Source organism: Gymnogyps californianus, chromosome 2 (assembly GCF_018139145.2).
Source record: "Gymnogyps californianus isolate 813 chromosome 2, ASM1813914v2, whole genome shotgun sequence".
NCBI lineage: Eukaryota > Metazoa > Chordata > Aves > Accipitriformes > Cathartidae > Gymnogyps > Gymnogyps californianus.
Window position 1 is genome coordinate 130053047 of NC_059472.1, and position 19665 is coordinate 130072711.

General features: G+C 38.4%; 1 protein-coding gene across 1 annotated transcript in view; it reads left to right on the top strand.

The window, feature by feature from the left end:
- Positions 1-19665, top strand: part of JAZF1 (JAZF zinc finger 1) — a 201061-nt gene that overhangs the window by 110756 nt on the left and 70640 nt on the right. The gene's annotated exons all lie outside the window — the stretch shown is intronic.

Consider the following 19665-nt stretch of genomic DNA (forward strand, 5'->3'; position numbering starts at 1 on the left):
TAAAAATCTTGCTTATCAGCCCTATATAACCTAAAACTTGAAAAATTTAAGAAATTAAACCAATTTTTAAAGCATTTATCTAAATAACAGAGCCTTGGCTTTTTGGTTATTGACTGATGGCAGAACTGAAACCTCCAGAGTACTCCAGCATGGAGGAATGGAAGGGCTGCTCGTGTCTCAGGCTGTGTTATGGTAAAGAGCAGCCTGAGACTTGCTCCTTATTTTCCCTCTCACCTAAGCACATTGCAGAATTCAATGGAGGTATCTCGGGTTGCTGTTCCTCTGGGAGGAGAGTGACCCATGGAGCATGCTGCATGGAAGGGAAAGATGGCAAGATTTTGTGAAGTTGCAGTGCCCCTTTTTCAGTATGTTTGCCAAGCTGCCTTCTAATCCTAAATGAACACTGTACAGGAAGTGTAGTTCTTTATTTAAAACCCTTTTTCCTGTTTAGGTAAATCAACATGCTGCTATTCTGGGATTATTTTGCCTTCTTTTACATCATGCTGTTTTTTTGATGAGGTGTACTGTGGTTGAAAGTTCCAGTTAGTTGCATTTTGGAAATGCATTTCTTGGAAAATATTCTGTGTGTGATTATTGGTTTTTATACATGGGACACCAGTTTCCTTTTGTATCTTTGCTATCTAGAGATGAGATACAAACTCACAAGCCTGGAAGATTAACCCAAAATTTAATTCAAGATAGACTGAGTTAATTCAAACTCTCATGGCTCATACATAACGCAAAAATTTTCTTTCTCATTCTACTTCATGTTAAAAAAGAAAAAAAACCCAAAGAAAACCAACAAACTTTTTCAAACACAGAAACCACCATTTCGTTTTGTATAATATGTGCTGTAGAGAAAGGGTGTCACTGTGGGGGGAAAAGAAGACTTTGAGGTATGAATGTAAGAAGTAGTGTTCACTTTGTGAAATGACTAAGTTTTCTCCACTACGAGACTATGATGATCACAAATAGCTGGTATTGACAAGAATTCCTACTTGGCAAGTAACTCCTGTTCTTCCTGGAGACAGTCCTAACCTTTAAAGTATATTTTGAAATTAACCATGACCCTTTTTAACACTTATTTCTGTTGATCTCATTTAATGTAGAAAACTTTTTTTTTTCCCCCCAATATGCAGACTTGGTATGTTGTGTATGTTGGTATGTTTCCCTCTTTCCATTATATACTTGGGCGTTTTCTCTTGTTGCTTCTGTGGTTATTTTACTTAATGTGAGGGAGAGGGAAGTTTTTTTGAAAATTAGGGAAAAGCTGGTTTAAGACCACAGAAAGTGCCACGGGACTTGATTGTCTGATTTGGAATCAGACTACTTTTAAAGTAGTTTGAAAGTGATACCTCATCTAGATTTCATTATTTTGGTACCCTTTTTAACTGAGTTCTATGTGACTGAGACAGTTTTAGTTACTTACTACATATTTTGTCCAAACTTTCTTACCCTTTCAATTCTGAGAAATAATTCTGCAGAACTGAATTGAGTTGTTCTTAGAGTAAAACCCAATCTGAATTGACTCTTATTTAAACCAGCTGCTATTTAATTGCTCTTTTAATTGTATTTTAATTTTTTCCAAAGTGCTGATGTCTTTCATTGAACCACCTGCTCTATGCAGCTCAAGCTCTTGAGGGAGCAGCAATATCCATTACACTACGAGACATGCCTTTCTATTTCCCACTACATATGCCAGAGCCGAGTTCTGCTTTGTTGTCCCAGGCTATGAACTCAGATTTTGTAGCCTAATACATGTCATAAACATGTTGCATACTGTTAGATATCAAACACCAGATACTGCTGCACTTTTTTTAAACCCATGCTTTTATGGCTTCCAAGTGGAACTGAACTTAGCTCAGTTCCTGCTGTGAGTTCCAGACCTTAAAACAGTCTTCCTCTGCAGGTTTGTATATTCAATATGTTCTGTGTGGGCCATACACTCTCATGCAGCCTGGGAAAATAGGGACTTCTGATTCTCAGGGACTGTCAAAATTGTATGATAAGATGTACACTTAATATATGTTGTGGTAGAAAGATTAAGTGGGTGTGCTTTATGCTCTGCCCATTGCCCTGTTGTATGGTGGCCATTATAAGCTAAAACAAAACATAAATCTGGGTTGTCTGGTTTGATAGCTGGGAGGATAAAGTATCAGTAAAGCAGATAGTAGAGACAAGAAGGGTACAGGAGTCTTTGTCTCCAACCTGAAACATACTCTTGTTTCCATTTCCCTTCTACCCTGGTTATTTTGTCAGGCATATTAATACAGCAATATTGTATGTGCTCTTAAGTTCTGAAACAACCTTCAGATTGTGGACGTCTGAATCTATAAGGCTTTGTCTCTTTCTCTGCTGGAGATTTACTGCCATTACAGCTTTCAGTAACTACACACAGATGCAGCTTCCATAGTGTGTGATCCTCATGTAGACAGATAACGTTCCTTTTAAAACCGGTGGACAAAACATAAATTATAGGTCATAATGGTTTATTATCGCTACATCAAACACTTGCACCAGGCACTGACTGAATTGCCGCAAATCCTTTTCTCAGACGAAGTTTAGTGTAGCCTTAATGCAGTCCCCAGTATTGATGATTGTTCCCTACTAACTTTTCGTTTGCTTTCTTAGAAGTCAAAATTGGAGTCAGTAAGACTCACTACTGCCAAAGCAGATGTAGTTCATCTGCTTCCATCCTATAAATACAGGAGTGGTTTGTCTGCAAGGAGTTCAATGGTGCTACTACGTGAATGGGATACTGGCTGTGATCTGTCAGGAGTAGTTGCAAATGAGCACTTGGGCCAACATCCTCCAGTACTTTCTAGAGGTATTTCCTTCGTATATGGGTCAAGACACCTTTATATTTTGTATTGCATTGAAATGCAGTGATTAGCAGCAATAATTAATATTGCTTATACTACTACTTAGATACACTATTTATAGCTTTACGTTAATTAACATGACTATGAATTTTGCTTGGTGTTTATTGGAACCTACGTAGTGCTGTTTGTGCCTCCAAGTCTGTTAGTCTGGGACTTTGGAGGCATGGTTCTTGAGTTTGCTGTGTTACTGTGGAATGTGAAGTCCTGGCGTTGCAGCATACTGTCAAGGCTTTTAGGCTTGTGCAGTCTCATGGAGAGAGACTCCTCAGTATTTGCATGTTCAAAACTTTGTTTAATATGGATACTGCTGGTTACCTGTTAGTGATGAAAGCAGCTGGTATGGGAACGGGTTTTGGTTTTTTTTTAAAAACCAACAACAAACATCCCAGCATTATTAGCACAAGTGAGAAGACGACAGAGGCATACAAATACTTCCTCTGGCTAAAAAGGTAATACTAAAAAAAAAATGCTAAAAATAAAAAGCTTTGATTCCAAAACTTAATGAATGAAAAATCCTTTAACATTACGTTTTAAAGGAGGTATTTCAACTTTGAGATGGTAAGTACCAGAAATAGGAAGAAAGCATAATTTATTGGAGTAAATTCCTTTCACCTTGAAAATGGAAGGTGGGAAGTGCCATAGTAACTTGTATTATTGGAAGCATATGCTGTAAAAAGAACAATTAAATGTACTTTTAATACAGTTTCTATAAAATACATTTTCCTTAGATAGAGAAATTACTTTGATTAAAAAAATTTCATCATGGTGGGGAAAAAAGGAAACTAGAATGCACCTACAACTGAAACTAAGCTGCCTTAATTATATAGTGTTTCTACTGCAAATCACATAATAGCTATATTAGGGAAATGTTGAAAGCAGAGACTGTTGTAATCTTAAAATCTTTTAAAAGTTACCAAAATACTTTTAATTACATTAATCCTAGGGTTTTTTTAAATAGTGGTTTTCTATTGATAATTGAGATCATACAAGAAAGGTTATATAATAAAATAGGTTTTAAGCATCAGTCCTGCAAGCAGTTACAGCACACTGGGGTGAACGTTTTCAGTGTTGCCTGTGGGCAGTCTGTTGAATGAGGCTGTTGAAAGTCTATAAAGTTTATTCTTGTGCACAACTGGGAGCACAAATGAAGCCTATGATCAAAACTGGATGGCATTCGTGGATGAATAGTCCAAGATTGTCCTTGCACATCTCTGAGCCAGTCCTAACATTTTTGTTCCTCCCTCCAGATTTTATTTTTAACTAGCAAGACTTTGCCTCACTTGTTACCATTATAAATTCCTGTAGGCTCCAGGCTTCTCCTCCCATTTCCCTTTCCTTTCAATGGTCATTGACTTCTCAAGAACACATTTCCCTACTCTGCTTCCTTTTTTAATACCACTAGAAGTAAAATCAATCATTTCTGTGAGCATATGCATTTGTGAAAGGAATTAATTGCACGTAAAGTTCTAACCACTGCAAACTGTCCGTGTGCCTTGTCCAGCTCATGAATTCTGGTTCTACTGCTATTACCTTTTTTTTCCAGGAGTAAAATTAACAGCCAACACCATAGGATTTAATGATCATTTGAAAGTTATTTTAAATAGTCATATATTTAGTATGCACTATGTTACTAATGCAATAACAAGAAGAATGTTTTGGATTTGGAGGCAGTGCCCTTTAACTACATCTGTGTGGTTTCTTAGCAGAGCATCCAAGTCACATGGTACTGGTCCTTTATTTCTTTGGCCTTAACTTTTTTTTTAAGGTACTATGCTCAGTGCTGGATAGAAATTTAAAGTGCTTCTTACTCCTTTCTATACAGGAGGTTCACTCTTGCCATTGGCCACTTCCATTTATATCTGTTCTTTATCACTGGGGGTATCTTCTGCTGTGTTCAGTGGGTTTCCTCTGACAGTTGGTTCTGTGTATGCATTTAGTTATAACAGGTAAACATGCTTTCAGTAAGTATAGCGATTTATGTTAAAGCTACCTGGCAGCATCCTCAGCTTTTGCAACACATTGCACTTTTTCCTGTGGTTCTGCTATGACAGATTTCCCAGGGGTAAGCTATCAGCAGTAGTTAAATAAGAAGCTAATGAAAGACTGTAGCCTCTCAGAGGTCATATCTAATAACTGGGTGTGCCACCAAAAAGCTCTGTAGAACATTTTCTCAGCAGCAGTGCAAATCCTGTTGCTTCCTTTTTTCTAAGAGCGTGAGCATTAAGTTGTTTGTATAACGTGTGGAAGACCAAGATTCAGTTTCCTCCTCTCTGATCCCTTAGGAGTGTTTTAATCATAAGACTATTAACTGGCCTGGGGGAGGACATAATTTCTCCTCTTGATATTTCTCCTATTTGCCTCTTGATTTCTGTGTACCATCATTGGAATGTCTGTTGGGGCACAGTTTGGAATCAAACTTACTCATGAGGCTGGAGAGAAGTAAGTTTGTTTCTCGTTGCTTGCTTTCTTAATGGATGCTTTTTCAGAAGGCGTATGCAAAATGGAACAATTCTGAAACAGTGAGCATCTTCATCTAAAATAAGTATTCACTGCAGCATTCACCTCATAAGCAGAAGATCATACTTCAAGTCTTTCTAATTCAGGCCTGAAATTTCAACTTTGAAGGTGTAATTATTGGTGGTACATTATAGATTAATTGAGGCATGCTACAAAGAAATATATAAAAACCCTTAAAAACTGATTTTTAATCTCAAAATAGTTAATTTGACTTTTTGAGTGAAAAAACAAAATTTAAAAAAAAAAGGTAACTAAAAACCATCCTAACTTTTTTTCAGTATAGCATACACTGTCTTAATTCTCATGTCATGATTCAGAAGCAGAAGGGTGGAGACAAGAAAGATTTTTCCATTTTAGGAATCCTACTGGAGATCAGTTTTTCTACACAAGAAAATCTGAGCCAGTGAATCTGATAAACTGTTGCTGTGCCACCTGTTCAGACTTGCTACATTTTATAGTGCCTAGTACCACAGTTCTTGCCCTTTGTCCTAAAATTTAACTTTTCCTTTCTGTAACATGATACTGTCTTATTTGAATTGAATATCACGTCTCTGTAAAAGTGCAGCAATTCCCTCAGGCTGTTGATTCTCGTCATGTTGAAGGTGCATGCCAGTGCTTCCAGTAGCTGCTGGATTGAATGCGTGTGACAGAATACAGAAACGAAGGGATCAAAGTAACGTGTCAATTGCCAGATAATATTTTTCTGTCTGAGCTTATTTTTAGGTTTGCAGTGACCAAGTAGATCATGTGTTTTTATTCATGTAGCCATATCTTTACGCTCTGCTATTTGACTTGTTCTGGAGATGGAACAAGACAAACTTCAGATGATAATTCAAACAAGATGTGCAGAAATGAATGTTAGGGTAAGGGGAATGCCTTTTGGTTTGGAAGGATTTATGCAGTTGGTTTTGTTTTCTCTTTTTATCAGTTTCAAGCTAAGCGAAACTGAAGATTTATATAATGTACAGCTCTTTTATTTCATGTCAGCAGTAAAGATCAAAAAGCAGATTGGCATTTTAAGGAAAAGCCCTAATGCCATGCTCTGAAATAAAAATTACATGATGAATTAAAACATGTAGGGCACTGAAAGAATGTGGTTTAGTTGTGGGGTTATTTTTTTGTTTTTAATTGAGAGGTAATTAGCTTTCTTCTGGCAATGCTCATATGAAAGACTCGGGGACAGAAAAAATTCCATCTCGTGAATCTCAAGTAAAACAAACATTGCCAAGTCAGCATCATTCCTTGTGAGTGTGTGTATACACACCTCTGTGTGTGTAGTTTAGTTAGCAAACACTCGAGCTGTCAGTATAAATCCTCAAGACTTTCAGGATTCTTGTCTTTATTGGTATTTCTTCATCTTCTGTCAATGTGGCATGCCAAAACTGATGAAAAAATCATCTTGTCTTTTTGGCACTGTTTTTTGTCTTGGCCAGTCCTGTTTCAATTCCCAGCTTTCTGCATATATTTTCCATTTACTCTTGCACAGGTCACTTCATTTTGGGGAGGGAGAGGAGAAATTCTTCATTTTCCCTTGCTTTAAAAAGGAGGGCATTTCTTTTCTGTGATGTTTAAATTTGATCATAAGCAGTAGTAGTGCTTTCAGAAGGACTGTGTGTTTGCTGTATGAAAAAATTGTATTCAGATATTTCGTTGTCAGCTATGGGGGGTAACAGCTCTTTCAATATATATTTCTGTGTATGATAGCACAATGAGGCCTTTATTCTTATTAGACTCTGGTAATAACATACATTAATTCTTTATGTTACAGTTATTTAACATCCTCACAAAGCTATTTGGAAAACACACTAATGTGCCAGTTTCAGATCCTCTGCAGAAATAAGAATTTGTGGACACTCTATTATGCTTTGATTTCAGAGTGAAGGATGAGCAAAAATTTCATGTTTGTGCGTTAGTTTTCGTTCAAGTACAATTTGAGATAAAATGGCTGAAAACAGTGGCTGTTCTTCCTATCTTTACCACTCACAGAAATGGCTGCTGTATACAGCTAGTTACCTCCTATCCTGATATGTTTTTTTCTTTAAATCACCATCAACAACAGCAACAAAACATTATACACACTAGAGAAAATTACAGGCGGAGTAGATAACTTTCTAGGAAAGGTCCTTGCTGTCCAGTGTTTTGCTAAAAGCTTGTCGTGACCATCTGAGCTACATGTGATGACTTACAGATTGGCAAGCTTACCATCCCTGCAATCCCAGGGCAGTCCAGACCAGCTGCTGGTAATATTCATTGACTGTGGCCTGATTTCTTTTAAATCTAAAGTTTACTTATCATTGGTCTTGTGTACAAAAGTAGTTGTACTTCGTTTTCTAACTTTACTGATTTTTTTTAAAAAATAACAATACTTCCTGGTAATGCTATCCATTTAGATTTGTTGCAAAAAGGCATGCATAGGATTAATCTACAGTAAGACTAAAAATGAGATTTTTAAATAAATTTAGTAGTTCAAAATACAAATTATTGCATTACTTTTTTTTTCTCCTGTATTAGCTTTTAGATATGTTAGTACATTGTGTATTCTTAGATTCCTTCCAGTAATTAATATCCCACTAATTTGTAATTTATTAAAAAGTAACAAACTACATTCCGGAATAATTTGTGAAGTGTCTATGGGCACTTGATGTTTCCCTCCCTTCTCCTTCATTCTCATTTTTGCATATAACGCTTCCAGGTAAGCGCTCTCACAAATTATTTGAAAATCTTGCTAGTATTCAATGAGGGGCAGGGACTGTGAGCGTAAAGGCCACATAACAAAATAGAGTTGCAGTACAAAGTATGTCTTTGTATCTTATAGACACTCAGAGGTAGGGCTGCCATTTGGAGGCTGCAGACAGAGGCTGTCCAGGTCATGCTTTAGGACAGCCTATAGCCTAGTCTAGAGATTAAGTGCAGATGACAGAATATTCTTCGTGCTGGAGAACTTGGCTCGTGAGGAAATAATATTGATGTCATCTTCCGCTACATAAAATCTACTCCAAAGTGTTAGTCTCAGCCTTAATTTTCGTTAAATATTTTTGCGGTTGGGTTGACCTCTCAATTTGATTTTGAGCCAGAGAGAAAGTTTGTATATCCTGGAAGGATGCATTCATTATCCCACCACTTCCTCTCCAATACTCCAGTGTCCAAAGAAATGGAGACCAGGTGGAGAGCTTGACAGAGTTGGCTTCTTCCCTTATGTTCCTAATGAGGCCGTGGGTGAGTTCAGCAGGCTGACAAGGGAGTTTTGCAGTCCATCAGCAAAATGCTCTTGGAAGATGGTTCTCCGAGATCTATGACTGGAATAACACAGGTTGTAACAGTCGCTAAGCACCTTCAGTACGGAGCTGGAAGGAACCTGTGTTGTGCACTGGAATCCCAACTAGGCTTCATGCCGTGGAAACACAAAACAAAATGAAGGTTAAAACTGAAGTCAACCGAAAGCAACTGGTGGATACCAAACATGAGTTAGAGAGCAATGAGGATATATATTATGACAAGGAATTAGTGAAGCTTGACTGCCTTGAATGTGAGCAGATATTATATAATAAAGGAACTTTTAATATGATCAAAACAGAAGTAAGAAGAAAAGGTTCCTGTGTAACTGAATTTTATTTGGCTTTTGATTTTCCTTTGGAGCTGCTCTCATAAACTTGCAAAGTGCTGTTCGTGCTAAGAGGAGGAAGCCCTGGGACATCATCTGTGAAATTTTTTTTTTTAATCTAGTTATTTTTGCTAAGATAGTATGGCATCCCGTAATCAGAAAATAATTTTTCAACAGTGTAGAGACATACGCAAAACCATGGGACAATTTACAAGGCTGTAAAAGTGAGAATTTGCATGATGAAGTAGAAATAAAACCCTGAAACTGGTGCACATACGTGGGCTACTTCTGATATACAGCTGTTTGTACGTGTTTGTGAATACAGGTGGACAGTTACATACCTTTGATTTCTGAAAGTCTAGCTCTGAAGTCTAATCCAATGCATTTTAACAGTAGTTGTTGTGTATGTTTGCATTACACATTGTTTAAGTGACCTATGTTGGATTAAGGTGGCCTGAAACAGTCAAAAAGCTTGCTTGGTTCAGCGAACAAACGCTATTGAAGGGAATCTTTATTCAATTGATTTGGCTCCGTTATAGTACAATTAGGTTGATTTAATACTTTCTGAGTCTTGGTTTCCCTGTAGCAATATGTTTGCAGACATTAGATTTCTTGTTCTAATTTCCCAGAGAACTGAGAAAGGTTTTCTTTCTTTGTTATTGTTGAGATTTTGTTTGTTGGTTTGGGTTTGTTTTTTTTTCTTAAATCAAGCACAAATTTTTTTCCCCATGTGGTATATGAGGATACAGGCAGAGATGGAAATAATTACAACAGTAATTCCATCTATAGGTGTAGATGGTCCACAGGGGTAGACACTGCTGATTTGTCCTTTATTCGCAAAGGAATTGTTGTGGGTTTGCCTTGCATGGTGGTTTAATATCGTGTCATTTCTAATTAGAGTAGCTTTTGTAATGGATGTGAAAGACACTGTAACAGAGAGGGAAGTAGCTGTGGATTGGGGTATGTGCTCTACAGCCTTGGCACCACCATCTGTACCAACATGGAGAGGTATTTCAGTGAGACTAGCCTCAGCATCCTAAGTAAACTCTTTCTCCTGTAATAGTGTGACCTTTTTCAACATACCATTATTTCTTTGGTATCTGCTGCTGTGGTATACTACAGGGAATAGTGAAAATTTGAGTAATTTTTCTCTGACTTTCTTTTAATGCTATTAGACTGAGATTACTGAATCTCAGGGTTTTGGTGTGGTTTTTTGTTGTTTTTCTTCCAGCTTCTCCTCCATATAATCTTTTCCTGGCCTTTCTTAATGTGTCAGTTGTGTTAATCTATATTTCTAATGAAACTGTCATAATGAGGCCTGCAGCCTCAAGGATCGCTAACACTTTGTAGCTGGCTTCTGCTCCTACTTTCTTCTCAGCTCTTTCTGCTGCCCCCAGCCTCTTCAGGCTTCTGCTACTGTCTCTTATGTCCCCCTCTGTTGCTGGCTGGGCAATGCTAGCCGTTTATTGGCCTTGAGGAGAGCATATAATCTTGGTGCATCCTAACAAGCTGATGAAGGGGCACTCTGGATGGAGGTGCAGAAGAGGCAGGTTGTTCCACAGTTGCATATAAGTAATATTTCATGCTTGCCACCGTCAGTGTTGGGGATTGACCATGTGCCTTGAATCAGTAACTTTTTTCACAAGAACTCTTGAGCTGGGAATAAGTTGGTTTTATTACTTGCTTCTAGTGTGGCTAGCAAGACCATTCCTGTTAACATCCAGTTCACCCATAGCTACTGTGGTGGTGGTGCTTAACCACCTTCCTTAACAATTTGTGGTAGTAAGTTCCTCTGCTGCTACACACAATGTAAAGTAATTTCAACAAAACCAGAGGGTTTTTTTGAAAGCAGTTTCCTTCCCTGCACTAACTTCCAATGTGAAACACTCTTAATAAAGGGTTAAAAAAACCCCGCAAAACAGCCTTCTGTTCAAGGTGAGTCTATGCATTTATGTGTGACTTCCTTTTCTACTATTTCTTATTTCATTTGCTCACATGCCATTTCTGAAAGGTCAGTATTTACCAAAAGTTGTTAAGCAGTTTAAACCAGGTCAGTTGGGCAATGCTATTTGCAAGAGAGAGCTGAACAGTTTCTGTCCTCTATACAGAGGATTATCAGGGTTGATGCTGACTTTATAACCACAGAGCTTAAATGTAAGAGTCTGTTTTGAATATTTCCGGCGCTGAAACTTTGAGCTTATGCTTTTAATGTGATCTTTGGGATCTGTTACCTACGTTGAGATCCTAGAAATACCCTGAATTTGCACCCAGTGCTGTATAGCAACTCTTTAATAAAAACAAAAACCAAGAGTGTTACCATTTTCAATAATGAAAAAATACCTCTTGCTAAATGTAATTCTCATAATCTGCTAAATATACTGTAAAAATGACATTTTGTGGGGGATTTCACATACATGCAGGGGAGTACTTAGGTTTCCTGTTCCCATTAATTTTGCCATGTAAAACATAGCCCTTTATTTTTTTTTTTTTATAGTTTTTCTACTGATTTCTCTTTCACAGTTCTTAGTCATTGTGCACCCAGAGGTTGCCCTTTTGTTGTTGTTGTTTGACGTTTAATGTAGGAAGCTGGAAAAAAGGTTTGTAGAAACCTGTAGTGCAGTTATATAAAATTAATGTATTCTTCTTTGTGCTAGTAGAAGAAACATACAATCAATAGGTAACAACTCCTAATTTTTCTTTTAATGCTCCATGTAGTGCAACCTCATTTATTCTTATTGGCACCTAAGGTCCTGTGCACATAATTGATCATTTGCATCGTACATTTTAAGGGCCTGTGAAATGTTGCTGGTAGTTTTGATTTTGTCCATCTGGTTCAGTTAGAACAGTGTAACTCAGCACAGCTAGGCTGGAAATTGTAGATAGTACCACTGCTCTACTGGAAACCAGCATACATCCCTTTCAGTCAATAGTGATTTCCCTTTAGACTTAGGGCCAGTCCAGTAAGGGCCCTTGACTGGAATGGTACATTGACATCAGGTGTATCCACCTCGAAATCTGTTATGGGAAACCTCCTGTCACAGCTTCTAATTGACTTCTTTTACAAATCACATCTGCATAAATGAGGACTAACTTCAGTCATCTCAGCAGCATGTTGCTTGTGAGAGATTGGAGTTGACTATCTTCCTACATGACTTGGACCGTTAATATTATGAAGCTTATTTTTTCTTTAACGATATTTTTGTGCAGGGATTAAATCATTCCCAAAACTGAATGTAACACAGATTTAGTTTTGATTTCAGACTACAGAATTTACAAGATTTTGCTTACACGATATGCAATATAAAATAACAACCTACGTCCTTTCCCCAAAGTATAGTAAGTCTAGGGATTTTTTATTTTAATTATTGTTTTAATATGATTGAGAAGTAAGGAAACATTGCCAGTAGTACAAGCTTTATAGGAAAAGATGTCATATGTTCAATGAGCTAGGCAATTAAGTGCATTTTGGCTTTGTATTCACGTGATCCATAAAAGATGTTCAGTTTCCCCATTATTATTTCTCCTTTCCCTTTGCTACCTCAGTGATGGTATATGCAGGCAGAAAATACTGCTTCAATAAAGTTTGGGCTTGGTTATTTCACATCCCAAATGTCTAAAAATCATGCTGGGAGTTTTGTGCCTGTGTTGTGATGAAAAGGCTTACCGTTTCTTAGTAAACGATGATGACGGGGAAAGAAAAGAACTATGGCACAAAGGTATTCCATCCACATACCTTGAAAATAGTTCTTGGCAAAAATTGTAATAAAGTATAAGTCCATTAACCGTGAACAATTTTTGATTTGTAACAGCAGTAATTGTATGCATACTGCTTGTCAATGCATGTTCTCACATATGGTATAAAACTAAAACATTGCTATCTGAAGAGTTCTTCATTTTTGCTGATGTCCTCATTTTGTTTGAGACATCGTTTATTGGGGCAGCATGTAGGGCACAGTGAAACTTTCACGATGAAACCTGAAACTGGATGAAACAAACCTGAAGGTTGGATCAAGTTCACAAGAACATTTGCTGAGTTTTGTAAGTCTGGGTTGAATTTGCAGCCAATCTGTGCTCACTTACTGTGCGTTGAAAGAACCACAAGAAATGTATTGGTTTCATATGGTTTCAGCCTTCAGTCATTTCACACTACTGGTGACTTCAGTAAAAGCTGGACATTGCTTGCTCAGACTCGAGTGGAAGTGAACTGAGGCCCGTGTAAAGTGATTTAAAAAGTCAGGTGTGGTAAGTGGTTTGACAGTATCATCAGGTAGGAAGGTGTCCTGGTTTCGGCTGGGACAGAGTTAACTCTCTTCTTAGTAGCTGGTACAGTGCTGTGTTTTGGATTTAGTGTGAGAATGATGTTGATAATACGCTGATGTTTTAGTTGTTGCTAAGTAGCGCTTATCTTAAGTCAAGGACTTTTCAGTTTCCCATGCTCTGCCAGCAAGCAGGTGTGCAAGAAGCTGGGAGGGAGCAGAGCCGGGGCAGCTGACCTGAACTAGCCAAAGGGGTATTCCATACCATGGAACGTCATGCCCAGTATATAAACAGGGGGGGTCGGCCGGGAGGGGTGGATCACGGCTCTGGCATCAGTCAGCGGGTGGTGAGCAACTGCACTGTGCATCACTGGTTTTTTTTCCTTTTCATTACTATTATTATTATTATATTTTATTATTACTATTGTCAGTATTATATTTTACTTTAGTTATTAAACTGTTCTTATCTCAACCCACGAGTTTTACTTTTTTTCCTTTCCTCCTCCTCACCCCACTGGGAGGGTGGAGGGGGAAGCGGCTGCATGGTGCTTAGTTGCTGACTGGGGTTAAACCATGACAGAAGGAGACAGACAGCAAGAGACTGTTGTGCTCCCAAAAGCATGAAGAGGAAAGGCAGGTGTGGGCAGGATCTCCCATCACACTTCAGAAGCTCCCACTTGGTCATTATTGGGCTGCAGTACAAGTGTCAGGATTGGACCATGCATGCAAGGTGAGGTTTTTGTTGACAGGGAAGAGAGAACAGGGAAAGGCTGATGAGCAAAAGTGAGGATAGCTTCCCCTTGCAGGTAGGAACATGGGAGTTTTGTGGAGGCTTTCTTCTAGTCAGGGGAAAACAAGGGAGAAATTTTAATTGTGGGATATGAGTATTTGAGGGGAATAAAAGACTGGATCAGCTGAGTTATAGGATGACTGAAACATAGAGAGAAAGGAGAATCGAAGGGAGGGTATACACAAACTGAGTCCAGGAAGAGTCCTTCAGTGTGATGGGTGGGGGCCAGTATCTCATTTTGGCAGTTAGAGAAGGGAGGCACTAAATTTCTGATTGAAGGGTTATTTCTGGATCCTGATGAGTAGATGTAAAAGGAACATTTTCTATTTTGAATCATCTCTAGTAAATATAATCTTCTCACTGCTGGGCGTCACTTAAAAACTTTGTTTCCTCATCCTCAGAAGATACTTGCTGATATTGGTGCTTGCAGCTCTCCCTTGTGAGCACTGTGTCACAGGAGAAGTCATATGGATGCAGGTTTGAATATCTAGGACTTGGTATCATTCTTCTGAGGTAGTGCCACTGACAAATAGTTCCGTTTTTATTTCTCTGTCAACAATGCTGAAATTAAATTAGCTAGCACGTGAAGCTACTGAACCCTGGTTTTAGTTCTAAAGTATGTGGAAATGTACTTGGCAAAAGAAAATTCAATAATAAATAAAAAGTGGTCTCCCAAAACATATGTAGGAAGCCTGGTTTCTGGGAACCCACGATACTTCATGCCGATCAGAGTTGTGGAAGCTGCTGGCCATTTTTTACTAAGCTTAACAGTACGGTAGAGGTCTTAAAAGTTAGATAAATTAATCTAATCTTCATCTAATAAGTTGTTGGCTGGGCAAGAAAGACCCAAATGAATGCTCTGGGTACCAAGGGAAAGGACTCAGCTGCTAAATGCTGTCTGGCAGTGCAGCCATGGAGTAGCCTTGGCACACAAGAGCTTAGAGAAAGCAGGTTTCCATTATTTTTGCGGGTCATAGGCAATTTGTTTTCTGTCCGTATCATCTAATGGCAAACTCTCTACGGCCTTCTGTTTGGCGCTCAAACATTTCTCGTAGTACTTCCCAGAACTACTGATCAGTCCTTGGGGAATTCACTAAACATCTATGAGAAATTAAGTGCCTTGCTATAATGCTGGCTTCAGATCAGTGGGAGTTGTAAAGAACAGTGTAAGGTAGGAACAGTTCTAGGAGGAACTTATAATAAGAATAATCACCCAGATACCCAAGAAATCTCCCAAATTAAATCTTCCAGTTATGTCTCTTTGCCACCTGTCTTCCTGAAGATACTGCGCGCTGCAAAGGCAGGGAAAGTCGGTGGAGCTGAAATTGGGACTGGGGATCCCATGGTAGCCATGACAGAGAGCAGTATCTAAAGGGATGAATGCTATCGGTCTTGAACAGTGGGTCTTCAGATGGGTCTGTGTGCTTATTTCATTTGTAGCCAAAAGTTTTCTGCTCACTTTCAACAACTAGTCCGCAGTATCTGAACTATAACCCCAGTTTTCAAGTGAAAGATGCTGAAGACTTGGCTAGATAATTACATTAATATTTACTTTTCAGTATCGAGCCTAAAAACTGTACATACAGAAAGAGGGCATACTGACAAAACTTTTACATGAGAGCAACAGAAAGTAGCATTTTCATGGTCATGTCTGTGATGCAGCTTTGAGGAGAACAAAACCAGATAGACCCTGAGGAGCAATTCAGCCAAAGCAGCTCAGAGTTCTAAGAACCGGCCACCATTAGCCTTGTAGCTTTTGCTGCTTGACTGCGTATTTGTATTCTCTTTTTTCCCCCTCCTGATTTCCTGTGAAAATGAAATTAATGCAACTCAGACTGTGCCTCTGTAGTGTTTTTTTTCCCTGAATAACTTTAGAACATTTCTAGTTCCCAGTGCATTGAAACAATAGAGACAGAGCTGATGACTTAGATTTGATTTGGTGAGATGCTGTGTGATTTAAGAAGTGTCATGTAGGTTAAGAGGTGGTGACAAGACGTCAAAGACTCATTGCTGTGAGGAGGAGCATAGGATCTCACCAGATAGGAAAGAAGAGTGAAAGGAGAAGAGAGTGGAGTCTACAAGGAGGCCATATTCGCTCTTTACCCCATTCATGCATTGTAACTTTGAAACTAGGAATATGTATTTTTCAAACACTGCTAGGTGAGCTGCAGAGGAAGGGAGGTGTTTTGCATGAAATCCCTTCTGTTGTACCTCTTTTGTTGAAGACTGTTTCAGTCACTGTTGCTAAAGAGAAAATTACTGACAGTAGCCAAGTTAAGATGAACGTACACTTTAAATTCTTCTGTTTATCTCCTGTGGGGATGAAATGGGAAATGTTTTCTATGGAAATTAGAGGACGAGTATAATAAATATTCCCTGTAGCATGTAAAATACTTAAATGTATTTTTCCTCAAATATTTTCTCTGTTAATGTAGCACAAGTTACAAACTGCTCTTTCTTTGCATCATTTGATTTTTGGGAAAGCCATTAGCAAAGGTATGAAGCTGTGAGTCAAGATGCACAGGTTCCGTTCCCCATCCCATCAATTACCTGCTTCGTGATCTGAGGCAAGTAATTTTTCTGCCCCTGTGTCACTTCGTAATCTGTCTGATGCTTTGGCTGACTGTTGACAGATCCCTCCATGTCTATGATAAAAAGTACTTTATATCAGACAGGTGGTGTTGTCAACTGCATCTCTCTAGTTGGTGTCTGTTCCTGCAGCATATTGAGAATTACAGTTAATAAGCTAATCAAATAGAAGTATGTTAATTTAATTTCAATGAAACAGATGTTACTTTAAATTCTATAATACGTAACATAGAGATTAGTTTTTCAAGACTGGGCAAGATGGGCAATTTAACGTGAATTAAATGCAGAAATTTCCACTAACATAAGTGGAGACTCTGCTGTGGTTTGTAAAGGTTTGGTTAGTTTTTCTGCCCTCAACTGTTCATTCTCCTACACATTTCTTCTACTTTGGTAGTCTGGTTTAAACAAGAAACAAAACTATCAAGGTGCTCTGTCAAGGGTTGCTTTCTAGTAAAAGCCTGCACAGAAACATGCAGTACTGACAGCTGTGTGAAGATGTATATGCTGGGAGACTTCTTTCAGATTTCAAATTCTTTGTGCTTGGCATTCATGTAATAGCTTAGATCTGTTGGCTCCCTGAACTTGCCATTTGTCAGAAAATGGGCATTTATGAACTTGGATGTATGGTATGTATACAATACAACTAAAATTAGGCTATTTAAGCTTCAAAAATTATATTCCAAGAAAATATCAAAATTAGTTTGTAGTCCATTCTCATCTTTTCATTTCTTTTTTTAAATGGTGATTGGTAAAAAGCCCACACCTCAAAATATCATTGTCCACACTTAATATATTGTCCTTAGTTCTGTGGAATTAGTGAGCTTGAAATCCTAGTGACAGGAGAATATTTTAGTCCAGATGGCCTCAGCTTTGTGTAATTTACCTTTTAATGTATGGCTTGCCAGCTGGGACAACTTTGCTTTGGGTAAAATTTGCATAGCCATCAGATATTTGTTACATGCCTGGAAAGAAAAGTGGGAGCAAGTTCTGGCTTATGCTAATACTTTGCTATCGCCACATGCTACCACTAAAACAGCAAAAAAGAATTACACTTTTCATTTGTTCTTGGCAGTTAAATTATGAGTCTCTGCCTTATAAAGATTAGATATTTTTCCGTGAGCTCTTTAGTACTGATGAAGCAGGCAGCACTTTAATCGTGAAATTGTTTCACCTTGTTAAAGTACTGCTGTTCTTGTTGAACAAATTAAGTTACAAAATACTGAATACGTGCACCAGGCATTTCCAGACTTCAAATAAATTTTCAGACAAAACAAACTAAAACATTATGGGAATTCACTTTTTAATGCTTGTTTTTATTCTAGTTCTATTTTTGTTACAGTAGTTTTAAAAGATTAGACATTACTGGTTCTAAAATAGTGCCACGCTATTCTTGTAAATGTCCCAATAACAACAATAATTAATATCCCCACATTTGCATTTTAAGCCACTCCATTTCCCTAGTCATCTATTACTTGGATGTAAAAATTCATTTCTAGTCAAAACTTGGCACAAAATACCTGAATTCCATACTTTTTACCAGATGTAAAAATAAAAGTGAATGAATTCATCTTTTTTTTCCCCTATTAAAGGGTTCAATAAAGTATGAGTTAAATTTTGCCCTTGTTTTGATAAATTGTTTTCATTTTTGGAAGTTCAGAATAGCTCTGATTTAAAAAAAAAAAAAACCTAAAAAAATGAAGAGGGGAGGTAGAGAAGAAGGGGGATCTGCCTCACAACTGTTACTAACATGAAAACTGCTGCCTTCCAGTATGCCAAACAACCTCAGCTCCTTGGAGATTTCAGAGGAACACTCGCTTTGTACAGCGGAGTTCTGTAAGAAAACAGTCACCGTCTCCATTTGGCCACCATTTAGAAAGGTTTGGTTGCAGGCTGTGGTAGGGTGCTGATCACATCTGTCTCGAAATATTTTTGAGTGGTTAATTCAGGCCAAGGGCCTTGTCAGAGGTATAGTTGCTTCAGAGTAATGGGTATCATTGTCTTCCTTGAGAAAGATTATAAACGTTTTTCACCTACATCCATTTCTTATGAAGACCCTGGTTTCCCCGAACCAAAACTTATTACAAAAGTCTGTAGTTTCATATTGAACCTTCTGGAAGGAAAGTTCTCGAGCCCAGGGTGAAATTTCTGGATATTGAGAGAGAGACCCATTGAATGATGGATTTAAAATTACACTTGATGAGATGCAAGTTTTATTCTGTTTTCGCTGTTCTAATTTTAGTTTTCATTGGAGGAAGAAGTTGAGAAATTTTGAGATTCTTCAGAAAATGGCAGAAGCGTCTCCTGCTTTGGGTTAGTGGCCACACAAAGCCCACCAGTGTGCCGGCCAGAGCCCTACCCTGTGACACTGGGAGTGGGTGGGTGGTTGTTTCATACAGAGCTGAGGGGCGGTTTTCCTGCTGGATTGGTAAAAGTCTGTTGCAATAGTGCTGGTTTTATACCAATGAATCATCTCTATTCAGTTAGAAAAACTTTCCTCAAGCCTGACTTCAGTTCATGCAAATATCCCAACTGCATCTCCCATCAGGGGAATTGCACGGTTGTGGCAGATTTTTGTCCAAAAGTGCTCACTTGCCCAAGGCGTAGGTGTGAAAGTTGCACGTGTGTCAAGTACACTATTTTCTCTTCAATTAATGTGCATCGCCACCACCTGAGGAGACTAGGACAAACAGTGGCATGTAATGACCAGACCAGGTTTGAAGCTGTCCATTGCTGTTCTTATTACCGGCACGGATTTTTGTTTTGGCTTTGTTCCAAATTGAGTTGAGGTTTCAGGTCTATCTTTGAAAGTGGTATTTTCTGAAAGCCATAAATGTGTGGATGTACGCTCATGCATCTGCAGAAGAAGGAGCAGGGAGGGAAGGGAACAATGTCAATCTGTATTGCTGGAAGCACATTCCCTCCGCGAAGCGCAAGGTACTCTGCCATTCAAGTCCCTGCTACTTGCCTTGACAGAGGACAAGATGCTCACCCTCGATGGCTGGTCCGCTTCATGCCTTGCATGAAAGAGGA